This window comes from Pan paniscus, chromosome 10 (assembly GCF_029289425.2).
Source record: "Pan paniscus chromosome 10, NHGRI_mPanPan1-v2.0_pri, whole genome shotgun sequence".
Taxonomy (NCBI): Eukaryota; Metazoa; Chordata; class Mammalia; order Primates; family Hominidae; genus Pan; species Pan paniscus.
In genome coordinates, this window is record NC_073259.2 from 8,971,742 (window position 1) to 8,987,214 (window position 15,473).

A 15,473-nucleotide genomic window follows, 5' to 3' on the forward strand; every position below is an offset into this window, starting at 1 on the left:
GCTGAAAAAGAAAAGGGGGCATGGCCTGAGTGTGGCTAAGGCAAATGCTCTGGCAGGACAGTGCCAATCTTGGTTCTCGTCATTCTTTGATGAGCTTCTGCTCCACATGGGTGACAGGATGGGCTGGTCCTATCCTCCAAGCTGGTCCAGCCCATGGCTGCTGATGCCAGTGCTCTAGCCAATCATCAGAAAGGCTTGATACTGATGCTGCAAGGGGCATCCTGCTGCAATCTTCCCCCATTTTGTGGCTTCAGGCCCACTCTGTGTGTGGAGGCAGGGATTACTCTAGTTGTCAACTTTGACTCTAGCTACCTCACCCCACTTTACTGGGTCCTAACTTCCCCTCCCCACCTGAGATGCTCTGCCAGTTTCTCTTTCAGGTTATGGCTGGAGCAGACCCAGGAAAGCAGTGTCTTCGGTGGCTTTTGCCTCCTCTGGAGGAAGGGTGGGTGGGGCTGGGCTGGTTGCTTGAAGAGGAAAAGGATGAGGGTGTGTTGGGGAACAGGTGTGCAGAAATGGTGAAGTGGCATGGAAGATGGAGGATTTAAATGTTAAAGGGTGGGTAGAAAATGTACCAAGATATTTTGAGGGCTAAATTTGTTCTGGAAGTTAAATGCATAGAATGTGATGAATCAGAAGAACAAGAGCCACTTAAGATTTTTAAAGCCGTTGGGTTGCCCAGGCGATACACAGACGTTTTGTGGATGGTTTGTTATTAGCAGTAAACATTTACATAGCACTTCACCTCCTCAAATATTCGTCCATAAAACCCTGGAATGGTAGTGACGGCCAGAAAACCAAGACCCAGGGAGGAGGATTTGCTCACGGTCACAAAGCTGGTTTGCAGCTGAGCTGACGGGAGAGCCTTGGTGTCTTGGCTTTGTGCTGCTACCTGCCAGGGGCTTCCGCCTTGCTTAGATAGCTTGCTTTGCAATACCCAGTGAGGAAGGCGGAAGCAGACTGGCTACAGCCTTCAGCTGGAGGAACAGAGAGGAGGGAAGGGGAGCGATCTATTGACCAAGGAGAAAGCTGTATCTGACCTATCTGCTTCCAGACCTACCTTCTGAGCCCTCGAACCCTGAAGCTGCATGCTTTCTTTTACCTGCTCATCTACCTGGGTTGTCTCTCTTGGAAAATGACACTGCTGAGCTCCCAGCTTCCCAAGCGGCTTGACTTCTCCCCTTTGCCCCCTCGCCACCCACCCCTTGCCTAAGCAATCACCAAGACCTTGAATTCCTTCTGTTTAGTATTTGATTTGCTCACTATTCTCCATCCCCGCTACCACTCTCTGTCTACCACAGAGCCTACTAATTAGCCTCTTCACCTCCACTCTTTATTCCCTCCTATCCATTGTACTTCCGAATACCTAATCAGATCACTCTCCTGCTGAAAACCCTTCCAGGGCTCTCAATGGCCTCGAGTTAAATGAAGCCCAGACACCTCATCACAAGGCTCGCGTCCTTTCTCCTGGCTTGTCCAAGGCATGGCCTCACACAGCACCCCAGCCAGAAGGATGCTCAGTTCCCTGACCTCATCATGCTGTGAGTATGTTGGTGATGGAGCCAGAGGGAGCCAAGAAAGATCACAGGAATGGGGGGGTGGTTTGAGGGGGAGAAAGAGGGAGAGGGGGAGAGGGGAGAGAGGGGAGAGAGGGGAAAGAGAGAGAGAGAGACAGACAGAGAGAGAGAGAGAGAGAGAGAGAGAGAAAGGCTGAGACTGGCTGTACTGAACCATTGGCCAACATGGAAGAACCCACCTCATATGGGATGTTCTCAACTCAAGAGCATTGGCACGAGCCTCAGAGGTGGGTGTAGTCCATCAATGCAAGGCGGCAGACTCAAAACTCTCTCTCTCTCTCTCCAGACAGCTCATCCTGATTTGGTGACCAAAGCACAGCGACCCATAACAGGTGGGACATTTCTTACTGGCTGTGTGATAGCGAGTGAGTCACTTAATGTAATGAAGCCATGGGCCTCAGTTTCCTCATCTGTGAAATGGGGATAATAGCTGACCTGCTGTGCAGATGTCTTTTTGTTTGTCTGTTTTGGTTGCACAGCCTATGAACCCCCTTCCATATTGGGGACCCCCTTTGTATGAGCCTCCATGGTGGGAGTGGACTGTTTCCCACTGAGAAGCTGAAAAAGCCAGACGCTGTGACAGCCTCCCAGCAGTGAGAGAGTTAGGTGTTCATGTCTAGGTCTTTGCAACTTAAGAGTAATGCAAAGGTGCAGGCCCCATTGAGAATCATTCCAGTAGAGGCAGTGGGTTGGGAGGGTGGCAGTGACAATGACAGTGAGGGCGGTCACCACGGTGTCCAGCTCAGTCTCTTGCTGCAGCATGAGCTTGCTTGCTTTCTTCCATGCTTTCTAGTCGTGTCTAGAACAGCCTGATTTCCTCCCAGTGAGTTCCATCTGTGCTCTTTAGCTGACCAGAGTCTGTTTCTGTGGATAGATGAAATCGAGTCTTGACTCAAATACTCACCTACTCACAGGGCAGTGAGGGAGAAGCAAAATGTGGAGCTGGGGCTGCTTCAGTGAATCTGGAGTGCAGTTCCGTGGGGAAGGGTAAAGCCCTGGGACGGGGAGCACGGCATCTACTGCGTGTTTTCAGTCGAGCTGGAACCCGAGTCAAAAATCACATCAAATATCAGGCATTCCACTGGGAGGAGACGATATTGTGACTATGCTTTGGAGAGGACAAGGAAAATATAAGACTTTCTTACCAATAGAGAGCCCTCCCACTCCTCCTCCTCCATGTCTTAAATTTAGCTTAAAAACATAATTGTTTTTTTAAAATGAGGAAAGGCACATGTCCATTCCCATAGATCGTTAGCATCGAGGAGCAGACATTTATTTCTGTGCCGTGCCTGTCGGGTCTCAAGTCTGGCTTTGGCAGCCTCCCAAGTCATTTTTATCTGGTGGGACAGAAGGACACTCCTGCAAGCCATGCTCCGGCCTCGGCTTCCTCTGGGGTAGACACATTCCACGCTAAGGTCTGGGCTTCACTTGGCAGAGCAGCAGAAGCAGATTCCCTTGCTCTCCAGCCATCGCCATCCTGCCGGGGGGTGGGGTGGTGGATCCAGGGGCTTATATCTGTTTGCTTAGATCCTGGGTCCTCAGGAGCTGGTGCCAGGACTGGTGGGAGACTGGGCTCCAGCCATCTGTCACGTGAAATGGTCTGGGCCACATATAAAAGACACGGTTTTCATATCCCGTTACCCAAATGCTGTTGTTTTGGCCACTTTGGAAAACTTCAAGACACAAGAGCCTGAAATGTGTCCCTGGGGACAAATAGGACTTGCTGTTGAGTCCTCACTCTGGCTCCCCTCCCGGTTGACTGCCATCTCTGGGAAACAGGCACTTTGATGACACCACATTTAATCGCAGCATTTTGGTTTTGTTTTAGTGTTTGAAAGAGCAGGTTGTCAGGCTGACTTATGCAAAAGCAGAACCATTAACCTCACAAAGAACTCAGAGCCATGAGCAACGGGATGGAGGCTGAGGCTGCTGAGGCAGTTTGCAAGGTCTCTCTCTGCTGCTACAGGGAAACTCACCACTGTGCTGCTGGCCTGCCACTGGGGTGGGCTCCAGCTCTGGGCAGCATGGCCCCCTTCCTCAGTGCACTCCCAGGGGCCAGCCTACAGGGAGGCTTCTGGTTCCAGGAGGCAGTGCATGGGGTGGGGCCATAGGGAAAGGGCTCTGATCTGGGACACTGGAAGGGGTACATGTCCACCTGAGTTATGGAGCAGCCCAGCAGCCTGCATTCCCTTCAGCTCTTTGGGCCTCAGTTTTCTCACCTGTAAAATGATCCCCAAGAGCATTTCTAATTGTAGGTTTTCTTCGGTGCTTGTTATTTCCCACCAGCCTCTGAGGTGTCAGCTCCACCTGCTAACCTTCGTGGTTACCTGGACAGAACTTTGGTATCATGTAGGAGGACAAGCATGGGTTTTGGAATCAGGCAGGGATCTGTGCTTAAATTTTGGCTTTGCCTCAAATTTAATTTGTGTAGCCTCAGCTGTAGCAGGACAAGCTGCAGACAAGAACCCCTCAGACACCAAGTTGTAGAAGGAAAGGGCTTTATTCAGCTGGGAGCGTTGGCAGACTCACATCTCCAAAAACCGAGCTCCCCAAGTGAGCAATTCCTGTCCCTTTTAAGGGCTTACAACTCTAAGGGAGTCTGCGTGAAAGGGTCGTGATTGATTGAGCAAGTGGAGATATGTGACTGGGGGCTGCATGCACCAGTAATCAGGACGGAACAGAACAGGAGAGGGATTTTCACAAAGCTTTTCCATACAATGTCTGAAATCTATAGATAACACAAGCAGCTAGGTCAGGGGTTGATTTTTAACTCCCAGGCCCAGGGTGCAGTGCCGGGCTATCTGCCTGTGGATTCCATTTCTGCCTTTTAGTTTTTACTTCTTTCTTTGGAGGCAGAAATTTGGCATAAGACAGTATGAGAGGTGGTCTCCTCCCTTATTCTCCCCCTTTGAGAACCTCACTTATTAGTGGGAGTTTTCACTTTTATCACTACCCACGTCTTCTTGCAAGACAGATCGATAGTGATTCATATAGTACACTTGTGCTGAAGCATTTTGGTGAACTAAGGTAGCGATGAAGCTTTTTGTTATTTGAAGAAGTACAGGTAGCAAACAAGGGAGCAGTAAGCAGTTCTTATTACTATTATAACTTCTATTATAAGAGTTTTAAATCCTCCTAGCGCTGGGAACCATTTTTCAAACATGGCCCTAGGGTCAAATCCATGCCACACTTGCACAGGCACATGTGCCTGTTTTGTCATATCTCTAACTATGTCTTCAACTACTTGCCCTGGATCATCTATGCGTAGACAGCAATTAGTAAGGTTAAAATTCCCACAGACCCCTCCTTCAGCTGCAAGTAGTTGAGAGCCAATTTATTTTGATAGATAGCATTTCTCATTTGAGTTTCTTGCCGGGCCAGAATGGTCAAGGCTCTGCCGGTTTTATTAGTGATTATTTCTAAGACAGCTTGTAACTGTATGATTTGGTTGAGCATGTAAATGGGGGTCTGGTATCCCCATGAGCCATCTTGTGCTCAAGTAGCAGGCCCATAATATTGTATGATTTTCTCAGAGGGCCATTTTTCATCTTTCCAATTTCCTATAGCTGTGCTTTTCTTTCCGTGGGAAGCATAGACAGGAAGGCCCAGGAGTTCACCTGTCTTTATGGGCAGTAGGAAGAAAGATGGTTTAATAGTGCCAATAACACAACCACCTGCCCACTGGTCAGGTAATTTGGTGTAAGCTCTATGCTCACATATCCAGTATAATCCAGTGGGGGCCGTCCAGTCCCAGTGGGACTCTGGGCGGGTCCACACGGTTTGTAACTTTGGGAATTTACTAAATGGATTCCTTTCTGTGTGATTTGAACTCCACCAAGTGACTGTTTTTGTGGTACCATTATACGGTTTCTGTCCCAGACAACTAAGTCATCCTATGGGGTGAGTGAATTCTTTTCCTTCTCTAGCTATGCAATATTGTCCAATAATTGAGGCTTTTAGGACCCAGAAATTATTAGGGTGATTTTTTTGAGCTGGGAATTCGTCAGGAACTGGGTCTGTAGGTACTAATTCTCAGGCTTCCCATGGCCATTGATTTCCCATTACAGGTTCTCCACATACATAACATGAAGTGACATTGAGAGACTGGGCTACATGCTCGGCTAATTGCAAAACAAATTTCTTATTTTTCCTGGAATTTCTGGTACTAACACATTTAGTTCATCATAGAAAGTTTGAAACACTGGCTCAGGAGAGTGTTCGTAAACTTCTCCTCAAACTAAGATATTTACTCGAGGATCCAGTCTGGCCCCATCGATTCCTAAGGTCACATGCTCCCCTTTTTTCCAGCGAGGATTAAGGGGATTGGTTATTACTAGCTCTAAGGGGTTACATTGTCCCTTAGTACAGGAAGGGCTACTTTTTCCTTTCTGAAGGTATACTGGATCCTTTTCATTTTTTATCCAATGGCCCAAATGACACAAGACCAGCATCCACATTCATTTTTACAGAGTCCTAATTCGTGACAAATGTACTTATTTTCGGTCATATAGCCTTTTTTCCAATTAAAAGAGCCATATCCCCTTCCTAACTTACTGCTATTAATGATAGCACAGGCATCAAATTTCAAGATTATGCATTTGGGGACCCCTTTTTCTTCTGTTCTAGCTAATACTTTACTTGTATCATTTACGAGTCCCTACCAGTCTTCAGTCCTTGATCTTATTTTAAAAGCTGTGGACATGGGAGGCTCAGAGGGGTCGTAACACATACTGGCCAGTTGTTTCCTGGGCTACATACCTTGTATAGCATTAAAGAAATAATTTCCTTTTAGGGTCCTTGTTCACTTATAATAACCATAAAATAATAGGACTGTAGCAACCTTTTGTCCTGCCTCAGTGACTTGATGTATATACTGGGAACAGTCCTAGATCAGTTGAAGTCCTTACTGTACAAGTCCAAATTTTAAGGAAAATGAGTCCCACGATGAGTTTCCTCATGCTTTGGCCATGCGTGGACCAGTCAGCTTCCGGGTGTGACTGGAGCAGGGCTCATCATCTTCCTCAGAGTCACTTTGCAAGGGTTGGTGAAGCTGCTCCTGTCCACGTGCAGCTCCCAGTTTACTGATGTTCAAGGATGGTCTCGGAGGTTGGGCCTGTTAGAATAAACTGGGTCCAACACCTCTATACAGTTATGTTCAACTGGGCTCTCTGATACTGGGAGCAAGGTGGCAGGGTTCAGGGTATTGCAAACTTTGATGGTTATGTGGGAATTTTCACATAGCAAGCTTTGGTATCTAGTTAGTCTAGTATTTGTTAGCCATTGATGTCCTTTGGTATTTATTAAAGTCACCACAGCATGGGGGGTCTTTATGTTTAGGTTTTGCCCAAGAGTTAGCTTATCCGCTTCTTGTGCTAGCAGGGCTATTGCTGGCAAGGCCCTCAAACATGGGGGCCAACCCTTAGAAACCCTGTTTAGTTGTTTAGAGAGGCAGGCCACTGGCCTCGGCCAGGGCCCCACAGTCTGGATTAAAACTCTAACTGCCATTTTTTAAAATTTTCTCTTTGACACAGATAGTGTAAAAGGTTTTGTCAGGTCAGGTAGCCCCAGGGCTGGGGCTGACATGAATTTTTCTTTTAACTCATGAAAAGCTCATTGCTGTTGGTTGTAATAGATGTAGTTTATTTAGTTTACATTTTATTAACTGTCACCTACCAAAATATTACTTAAATTCTGCAGCTATTTGATTTTGGGCTTTAATTGATCAGGTATTTCCCATGGGACTCCAGCTGCATCTAAATAGATGTGAGTGTCGAAAGACGAGCTTCTCTCGCTTTACAGTGTCTTATTTTTCTCCCTCTGGTTGATGAAATGCCAGGGTGAAAGGGATAGCCAATTGGACTAAAGAACAAGTGCCACTCCAGTTATTCGGCAGAGTGGCCAGTAAAGGCCTACCACACATCCGCTCAGGAATGAACAAGGGCTGACTGATTGATAAGCTCTTGAAAATTCTTAAGCTCACTGCATCCCTTCAGGTCTCCAAGGAACGTTAAGTTTCCTCCCTGTCGTGAGAGACATGAAGTGAACTTAATGTTGGGAGACGGAAGCTGGATGGCCCTCGGGGGCTGACCCGCAGGGTGCAGGATTTCGGGATATAGCAGAGAGAGAGCTTGGCAAGACTTGTTACCCTAGGCTGTAGAATCTTGGAAAAGAGCTACCATGCAGCCCATGCCTGGGTGACTGGAGGACCACCCTAGTGGAAAGGGGACAATGTGGGCCTCTGGCCTGCTGTGCGCACAAGTATAACAATTGCTTTTGCTTAACGTGTGGACAGAGTATTTGATCCATTCCAACCTGGCATTTGCATCTTGGTATGCTGTCTTAACTGCCAAAGTTTGTTTTAAGTTTTAACTTCTATGATCCTCTAGTAAAATGAATGTATGATTTTAGGAAACTACAAAAAACGGTGGGGGCAGTCCATCCTTGCTCTTTAGTGGTCCACAGAACGTTGGACCAACTATGGCATAAAAGCTCTACATCTGGGGGCAAGACTACTGGTTGATATCGAGGTTTTTATTGAAATCTCCCTGGATTAAATGGTCCTAATTTACTAATGCCCAGTCTGAGGAGAGTCAGGAGGGATAGAGGTACTTTTCTGAAGTAGAGAGCTGTCTTTGACTTGGCAAGTCCCCACAGGATATAACAAGGCAAGCATTAAATGCAATAGTTTGAGGCGAAATTGACTTGGTTATGTTAATAACTAGATGGTCAGCAATAGAGTGAGGAAAGAAGAAACAATCATAGAATAGATGAAAGAGAGTTAAATTTTTCTTAGCTTTAATTTGGTAGGGTTTTCCCCTGAGACTATGCCCTACAACTCTAGAGGGGGTGGCGCTTTCTTGACTCGGGTGTGGTGAGTCTATCCCCTTTCTGCTGTATGAACAGCAGTCTCAGTGGTTAGCAGCACAAGGTAGGGTCCTTCCCAGGCTGGCTTGAGTTTTCCTTCTTTCCACCCTTTGATGAGAACATGATCGTCAGGCTGGTGCTGGATTACCAGAAATTCTAGGGGTGGTACATGTGCTAAACCAAGTATATAATTTTTAAGAAATTGACCTTTTGTTTTAAATGTGGGGACATCAGCAGTGGACTTTATAGTCCTTGGTGTCTTCTGAGAAATTTCCTTTAGCACCTATTTTTACTAGTTTTTTAGACCAAAGAAAGCCAAACACCATTTTATATTTGACAATGTTTTCTGTATGATTTTTATACCAGATAAGCTAAATTTCACTTTTATATTAGTGTGTTATTAATGTTAAACTTAGTTTTAATAAAACCTTGTAGACATATTTATTTAATTTTTAATGTCTGACCATAAGGTAAAATTTTTATAGACTCTTTTTAACCTTTTATAATTTTTGTTAAAGAGCAGGTTAGTGCCTTAAGAAAAACCCACTGTGTTTTTATTTTAATGTTCAGTTCACAGAAAAACTGGATGATACCCCTTTAACTTTAGCCAATATGTTTACACACAGAATTTTCTTTATAATTAACGTTTTAAAACTTGCTGAAACCTTCAAAACAAAATTTTTTAACCATTTAATGTAGGTAAACATTCACATTCTTATGCCTTCTTGTAATTCTTTTACCAGAGGTATATTTTACTTTCCTTACACACCTTGCACATAAACTTTTTTTTTTTTTTTCAATAGTTTTACATTCGGAAGGCCTAATTACTTTTAAATTATATAACATTTCTTGCATAAATTCTTTTTTTATAACTTTTTTTCACAACTTTTGCAGACAATTTTTTGACATGCCTCAACTTTCTGACTTATTACAAATATACATATTTTAAACAACTAGTTAATTTATTTCAGGACAAGAATTTACCATATAACATTTTTTTTTACATAAATTCTGCTCCCCCTCTTTTTTTCCCTTTTTTCGAAGATAATCATTCTTTTCCAAAGCGAACTTCCTTTATGTCTGTGGACTAGACTGTCCAAGGCCACAAGATTAGAAGTTACTATAATACATGTTACATTGTTAACTTTTAGCAAACTTTACTTTTGTTGAAAACCTTGTAAGTTTGAGATTTCAATTATCCTTTGCTATTAATAAGATCTTGTTTAGTCCAAATTGACTTAGAATTGGTATAGATGGCTTTTTAATTTTTCCCTTCAATTACCCTGGAGGAACCATCTATCATCCTGTCCTGAAGGGAGTTCCTCATAGGTCTGGTCGGACCTTTGTATGGTAATTAAGATTTAGATCTCCTGCTAGGAAACCTGCTGGGTTAAGGGAATTTTCAGTGGCTAATGTTATTAAATCATCTTTTTCTTTCTTTTTTTTTTTTTTTTTAACACAATAGCCCTATACTTTAAGATTTTTAAGTTAGTAAGCTACCTTTTTGTCCCCCCCTTTTTTTTTCCCCTTAAGATACTTCCGAACTGGTGAGGTGTGCTGACAATGATGTTTCCTCTAAAAGTTATTTTTCTACTTTCTTCCGTTAGTGTAGCAGTTGCTGCTACAGACTGAATGTACTTGGGCCAGCTGCGGGTCACTGGGTTAAGGATTTTTGATAGGAAGGCTACAGGTTGTCAGCGGCCTCAGTGCTTTCAGGCTATGCCCTTGTTTACACTGACAACAAGGTGGTATTGGAGTGTTATAGGGTCACGGAGAAGACCTTCAATGATCAATTATAGGTTTTAAATTTACCCTGGCTTTTGAAGGAATAGGGTACACTTTTTTTTTTCTTAACTACTTGTATATTTCTCTGTTTCTGTATTTCTTTCTCTCTTTGACTTTCTGTCTCTCTCTCTTTGACTTTCCTTTTGTCTCTGTCTCTTCCTCTCTCTGCCTCTCTCTCTCTTTCTTACCTTGACTCTGTCTTTGTCTCTCTGTCTCTTCCTCTCTCTCTGCCTCTCTCTCTCTCTCTTACCTTGACTCTGTCTTTGTCTCTCTGTCTCTTCCTCTCTCTCTGCCTCTCTCTCTCTATCTCTCTTACCTTGACTCTCTCTTTGTCTCTCTGTCTCTTACTCTCTCCGCCTCTCTCTCTCTATCTCTCTTTCCTTGACTCCATCTTTGTCTCTCTGTCTCTTCCTCTCTCCGCCTCTCTCTATCTCTCTTTCCTTGACTCCATCTTTGTCTCTCTGTCTCTTCCTCTCTCTCTCTCTATCTCTCTTTCCTTGACCCCATCTTTGTCACTATGTCTCTTCCTCTGTCTCTGCTGGTCTTTCCTTGCCTCTGTCAGCTGCTTATGCTGCTGTTCTCTCAACCACTGTGGGTGGGGCGGAGGGGGATGTCTAAAACCAGCTGTAACCAAGTGTCTATGTACAGGAACTGGTCTGGGTGCCCTGGCTTACAGGTTACCTTGTGCCATACCTTTGAAACAAGGGACCTGTTCAGGCTTCCTTCTGATGGCCAACCCACCTCTAATGCTGGCCAGCCTATTTCACACAAAGTTACTAAGTTTTCCTGGTGTCATGGTAACACTGTAATCTCCCTTAAATCCTTTCTTGAAATTTTTCAACATAGTTTCTAGTGGGGTGGGCTTACTTTGTGCCTGACCCATGCTTCCTTGAGACAAAACACCATGCTAACACCACACGCACACCACAAAACAAAGAACAGGTAAAAAGGGCACACACACACTTTTACAGTTTATACCAAACCTGAACCAAAACCATCAGAGTATCAAGAAATCCAAGCCAGGTCAAAACCAAAACCAAAGTATCAAGCAATCCAAGTCAAGTCAAAAACAAAAACCAAAGTGACAGTACAGGCATGTCGTGGGTGATCAGGCCATGCTTCCACTCAAATGGAGTGCGCAAGTTCCAAAGAGCAGTCTTACCAAGTTTCAGATGTCTGGACTCCCAAGTGCCAGTTCCTTCCCGGTGTTCAGCCACTGTGTGGATCTTCCATGGGGGCCTGCCCTGTGGAGCATCCCTGTGGGGGACTCTGACCAGCCTGAGTGATGCGGATCCAAAGAGCACTCCTGGGTAGGCAATTGCCCCGGTGGACCACCTTACCGGAGCAGCACATGGCAGGCCTAAGGGGCTGCCTCAACTGTCTGTTAATCACCTTGCTTCCAGGTCAGGGAACCAAGAAATGTAGCAGGATGAGCCGCAGACAAGAACCCCTCAGACACCAAGTTGTAGAAGGAAAGGGCTTTATTCAGCTGGGAGCACCGGCAGACTCATGTCTCCAAAAACTGAGCTCTCTGAGTGAGCAGTTCCTGTCCCTTTTAAGGGCTTACAATTTTAAGGGGGTCAGTGTGAAAGGGTCGTGATTGATTGAGCAAGTGGGGATATGTGACTGGGGGCTACATGCACCAGTAATCAGAACGGAACAGAACAGGAAGGGATTTTCACGATGCTTTTCCATACAATGTCTGCAATCTATAGATAACACAAGCAGTTTGGTCAGGGGTTGATTTTTAACTACCAGGCCCAGAGCACAGTGCTGGGCTATCTGCCCGTGGATTCCATTTCTGCCTTTAGTTTTTACTTCTTCTTTCTTTGGAAGCAGAAATTGGGTATAAGACAATATGAGGGGTGGTCTCCTCCCTTACAACCAAGTTGATTGTTTCATATCTTGTTTCCAAATCTGTAAAATGAAGACAATATTGATTTCAGAGTATTCTTATGGTGATTAACTAAAATAACATTTTTAAAAATGCCTACCAGGAAACCATAAGTAGCTACCAAATAAACCTTAAGTCTCTTTCCCTTACCTTACTCCCTACCCATTTTAAACTTGTCAAGTGACGTAGTTTCACGTCACTTAATTGTACTCACATTTTCTGAACCTTTCTAGTTTGGCAGCAAGAATTATTCATACTATAATATACTTGAGGCAGGGTTGACCCATAGAGTAGAACATTCATTCATTCATTCACTCGTCCATTCATTCATCCATCCAACATTTCTAGAGCAACTGCTAAGGCCCAGGCACTATGATAGTTGCTGGAAACACAGAAGCTAAAGACAGGGAGTTTATAGCCTAGTGGGGGACAATCTAATACAGCATCAGCAGGAGTAGAGACCAGTGAGCCTGGGGGACCTCTTGGAGCACTTGGGAAGAGTTTCAAGCCAGAAGCTGGGGCAGTGCCAGGCAGGTGTGCTGGAGGTGAGGCTGTTCGACTCTGGAGAGATGAGAGGAGTTAGCCAGGAGTTAGACATTTGAGGCTTTAGAGACAAGGAATATCCATATCCTGCAGGGCCTTGTGTGTCATGCTAAGGAATTTAGATTTGGTTTTGAAGGCAATGGCTAGCCCTTAGACAGAGGAGTGACATAGATTTTTGTTCTAGAAATACCCTTTTGCATTTCAGAGAATGGGCTGGGAGGAGGCAAGACTGAGACCAGTGAGAAAGTTACAGCAGTGGTTTGACTTGACAAGGGTGGGGGCCTGATCCAAAGCAGTGAGAGTGGGCACAGAGAGAGAGAGAGATCAGTAGCAGAGAGGGCACCAAACTGGAGTTACTAGCACTTGGGGACTATTTCAATGTGGGGCCGAAGGCAGAAGAGAGATGCAGAATGACCTCCAGAAGGCAGAGGCCTCCAGATATGCATGACAGATGATGTTCACTGTGATGGGGAGCGTGGGAGGTCAGGATCAAGGAGTCAGAGGGGGAAGAGCCAAGTGTGAGACCTGGGGACATGCAAGTTTCAGAGCTGGTGGAGGGGAGGGACCTGGAGAGGATGAAAAACCACAACGGAATGGCATCCCAGAGATCAAGGAAAGATGGGATTCCAAGAAAGAGAGGTACGTGGTGTCAAAGGCTGCAGTCAAGCAAGGTAAGGGCTGAAAAATGTTACATATCAAAGGAGAAGCTCCCTTCTAGAGACATTGGCCAGAACTGTTTCCTCGGAGAGTCTGAGCCAAGGGTTGTGAACTGAATAGGGGGTGAGCAAATGGAGAAATGTATAGTGTACTCTTCCAAGAAGCTTGTCTTGAAAGCGCATCGCAGGGAGCTGGCTGAGGCTTGAGCCTATTTACCTACTGGGAGGAACCTGGCTGGCAGCAGCCAGGGAGGGGTACAGAATGCTCTCGGCAGGCAGTGAGGGCATTAAAGGAGCAGGAATTTTTGCTTAAAGACAGAGGAGTTTGGAATAGACTGCAGAGTTTAAAGAATGCTGAAGCTTCTTTCTCAGCCTGTGGGGCAAGTGCCCCCAAGTCCCCCCAGAAGGGGTTGTGAGGGACGTGGGATCCCTTCTCAGAGAAGGCCCGAGTTGAAGTGGAAGACCCAGATCAGAGGGGGTTTGGGCAGAGGCCTGGTGTGGCTGAGATGATGGTGATGGCAGGGAGAAGGCCACAATCTGACAGGGCTGCCCACAGCAGGCCTCACTGCAAGATAGAGATAGGGCTTTTTTTGGTTTCACTTTCCATTTTGCAGGAAGCAAGTCACCTTGCACTTCAGCCTGTGGAGGTGAACCCAGGACTGTGATTCTGCCATTCGGAGCATTGGCCGACTGCAGAGTAAGACACACGCTCAAGGAACTTAACTCTCTTGTTTGGGCAGAATGGAAACACTTTGAAATAATGGTTCAGGGAATTCCACTGGGGAAAGACAAAAGCAGGGTCAGAATGCAGAGGAGATGACATGCAAAGCATGTGATCCCAAGGCAGTGGGCAGTACCTGAGACTCCCGAGAGGGAAATCTGCCCAGCCCAGGCAGGAAGGGCTGGAGGGAGGAGACAGCTCAGGAGGCCGATGGGGCTGGAAAGCAGCAACAGGAGAGGTGAGAAAGGCTCTCTGGGCAAGAGGCTGCAGGTCTCGGTGCCTGCCTGGCCTTCCATTCTAGGTGCTCATCTTTATGGCCTGGTCATGTGACCCAAATTGGTCTCTAGCTCCAAGAAAAAATTCTTTTTTTGTGGTCTTCGTTTTGTTGTTTTTTGTTTTGTTTTGAAAAAAGCAATGCAGTCACTTGGGACTCAACACATGAAATGAGGTGGTGAAAGTGTGGAAATGGATTAAAAATAGAGCAGGAACATTGAATCAACAGGTGAAAGGGATCGTCCTATTCCCAGAAGAAATGGCCATCCTCTTATAATCGTCCATAGATTTCTCTGGGACACAGACCTAGCAGTGGGATTGCTGATTTACAGAGTATGTAAATGGCTTCACAGGAAATGCCATACTGCTCTCCAGGATGTGCAATTTACAGCAGTCCCAGAGGCAGCCTTCAGAGATCCTGCTCCCAACATCCTCTCCAATGCTTGGTGGTAGCTTACCTCCCACTGGCTGCTAATCTGATGGATGGAAAGTGGCCTCTTGTTTTGTGTTGTGTGTCTTTGATCAATAGTGAGGTTAGCATCCCTTCATGCATTAGTTAGCCTCCTGTGAATTCATATCCTTTGGACGATTATAAGAGGATGCCCATTGCAGTATTGTTTGCAGTAGCAGAGAGCTCTGACAGACATACCCTTCACCGGGGGAATGGAGAAGTAATGTTAACAATGTCAGCTAGGGTTTTTCTTTTTTGAGCACTTATGTGCAAAGGATTTCTCAATGCTCTTCAGATACGTACATTCAAAATTCATTTAATCCTCGTAACCACCCTGCAGTGTAGACACTCCTACTGTCTCATTTTATATATCAGGAATCTGAGGCACTGAGCAGTTAAGTAATTTGCTCAAGATCACACAGCTGGTAAGTGGCAGAGTGGGATACAGTGGGGTGGACATAGTGGAAGTTAGAAACCATGAACTAGATTTAGTGACAAGATTTTTTTTTTTAGATGAAGTCTCGCTCTGTCCCCCAGGCTGGAGTGCAGTGGCGCGATCTCGGCTCACTGCAACCTCGGCCTCCCGGGTTCAAGCAATTCTCCTGCCTCATTCTCCCAACTAGCTGGTGCTACAGGCGCATGCCGCCATGCCCAGCTAATTTTTGTATTTTTAGTAGAGATGGGGTTTTGCCGTGTTGGCCAGGCTGGT

The 15,473-nt window shown here is 45.5% G+C and overlaps 1 protein-coding gene across 1 annotated transcript in view; it reads left to right on the forward strand.

Moving 5' to 3' along the window:
* The first annotated feature begins 1,397 nt into the window (after nt 1-1,397).
* Nucleotides 1,398-15,473, forward strand: part of PRMT8 (protein arginine methyltransferase 8) — a 168,042-nt gene continuing 153,966 nt past the window's right edge. The window contains exon 1 of the mRNA XM_055095260.2: nt 1,398-1,541. The gene's annotated coding sequence lies outside the window, so the exon portion shown is untranslated. The remainder of the gene's footprint in view (nt 1,542-15,473) is intronic.